The following is a 2,752-nucleotide window of genomic DNA, read 5'->3' as shown; positions in this document are numbered from 1 at the left end:
GCTTTCTCATAAAACAAGCTGGTGTTATGGCAACTCACACTTCATTGACTGTGCTGCACAGGACTGGTGTAAAACAGGTTGAATGGTTGTACAGAGGTTAAAGACTTTAAACCAGATAATTCTCAAAGAAAGCTTAAAACCCAAGGTAATGAAGTGTCATGAGAAGAGAAAATAAATATTTGAGAAAGAGAGTTGTTATCAGCCTGAAGCCAATGCTATTGAGCATATTTATTCATTTATTGAAGGATGGTAGAAAAACAACTCGTTTCGCACATCACTGATATTCTTCATTACATCAGCTGCCTGTACTTTATTTATTGCATTTCTTTGTGAAGAAAGGACATATTGTGCTGTCACATGCACAAGTCATCCGTCCACCCAACCATGTACATACACATACACACACGGTGTTGTTGCATTCACCGCTGTTGCCGAGACAGGAAATGAAGGGAGCCGTATCACCCAGTAATAACGCTGTGTTGATGATGAAGCTCTGACCATGGACAGAAGCAGAGATGGAAACACAATGATCCAGAGAACAGAGCACTCTCACAACCTAATCAATACACACCAGTGCACTGCATCGACAGCCAGAACAGAAAACAATCCTACTCTGTTTGTAGCCCACACATGCATCTCATTGCTCATGTCAATCTGGACTTTCTTCTTCAATCAGTCATGATAAAACATGTGTGTTCCCTGTAGATGTGAAAGCACGTCTCCTGTGTCACAAGGACAGGTAAGCTGTCGTTTAAATTCTTTTTAGGTAGGACTTCATCAATTTTTCAACCTAGAGGCGGAGGCGAAGAAAATCAACAAGAAGCATCGTCTCATGAAGGATCATATGTGTGGTTTATGTTTCCACCCTGTCTTACCAGAAAAAGACAGTAATCTCATCTGACAGAATTTTCAACAATCTCCTAAACACAAACACACAGAAAGAAGAATTTGTCCCAAATGGAAGATTTATGAATTTCCTTGTGTACACCTGCATTTAGGTAAATGAAAACTATTAGAGTAGGAGTAAATGTTGCAGAAAACTCAAATGAATACAACACTGCCACCATATGGACAGAGTTACATATTACAACATCACACACACACACACACACACACACACACACACACCAAAGACAAGCATAGAATAAGCAGAGAAAGACAATTATATCCCATTGCTGTGAAGGCAGCTCAACTAAAGGGGCAAAATAAATGGCATCATATTTGAATAAATTAAATATGTATTTGTAGGTTCCATATTTCATCTTTATAGAATTATTACATAAGTTAGGTTAAATTACTTGGGTGGTGTTTCTTTATATTCCGTGCAGTTAGAGATGCAAAGATCTGCCATTGTTTTCTAGCATTTAACTATGAAAAATTGCATCAGAGTAGATATGAAACATTTCTAGTTATCAGAGTGTGGACATTTCCATGCCAACTGTTAATATTAGTGTATTTGGTCAAGAAGGGTGACACAACTTCATGTTGTCTGGTTTGTCTTTTTTCAGAGTACCTTTCCTTTAAGACAACCTCTGTCTAACCTCTGTGACACAAAGTAACCTATACATGGAGAAGCCTCTAACATTAACATAGATTATTCAAAGTGCTTAAGGTCATATTATCAACCTTTGACCATTTTGGTCTGACCAACAGCCAAAATAGTTGATGGGGAAACTAGAAAGTATTCACATTTGAGAAGCCTTGAATTTTTGACATTTTCACTCAAAAATGACTTTTTACGATTAATCAATTTCAAAACTGTTGTCAATGGATTTTATGTCAGTCAATTAATTGACTAATCATTGCAGCTTTAGAGAAATGTTTGGCTTCTGTGCCTGGGGAAATAATGAAACTCTGGGGGTCACTAGGGGCAACAACAAACAACAAAATTTTTGCCCCAGGTCTCCATGGGACACAAATCCGACTTATTGACCCACTAAGACCTATTAAGAGAAATAGATGGCCATGTCAGGCGGGTGTCAAACGGGAAAGTCAATACACCTCATGTAAAGTCTGGCGCATATGAATTACAGCTCGCAGTGGAAGCACTGAGCGCTGCTTTGCTCCAATCGGTGAGCGAGGAAGAAAGTATCCTCCATGTTGGCTTTGAGTTATGTAGTTATCTATTACACACACAAAACAAAACACTCAAGCAGAACAAGCTGCGTTTTTACTGGTTTCACTCGCCCAACGTCGGCGTTTTTTCTCTCTGAGTTCACCTCCCCTCTGGCGAATTCACTTTTATAACATATATTGCTACATTACTTGAATGAGTGATAAATACCTAAAATAAGTGAGTTGCTAGTGAAGCACTTCGAGACCATATTGACACAGAACAGTCCTGAGTCAGCGCCACAGACCCCGGCCAAAGAGGCATACTGGCCGCTGCCTCCTTTTTTTCCAGATACAACACTGCCCTCCAGCGGCAGTTACCGAATACTACAACCGGCACAGGACACACGTCTCTCGCTCATGCTGGTGGATACAGCGGGTACCAGAAAGTGCAGCCACGGCAGCAGTAAGTTGGACGTTGACAGCGAATGTAATCGTTATGTTTTTTTTAATTCAACTATGAGCTATATCTTTTTAGAAAAGCGTGAGTTGTGGTACGAGGCCACCGCGGAAATAGGATGACACCTTGCTGTGGCACAGTCACATGGTGTTTGGATGGTCAGTCGTGAAAGCCACATCAGTGTGTAGAGTCAGACGTGTTAACCAGGCTGCCGGCGTGTGACCACAGCCTCACCGCGAC

The sequence above is a fragment of the Seriola dumerili genome, unplaced genomic scaffold, assembly GCF_002260705.1.
Source record: "Seriola dumerili isolate Sdu_G_001 unplaced genomic scaffold, Sdu_1.0 BDQW01000149.1, whole genome shotgun sequence".
In the NCBI taxonomy this organism is placed as follows: domain Eukaryota; kingdom Metazoa; phylum Chordata; class Actinopteri; order Carangiformes; family Carangidae; genus Seriola; species Seriola dumerili.
Note: the sequence above shows the minus strand (reverse complement) of the source record.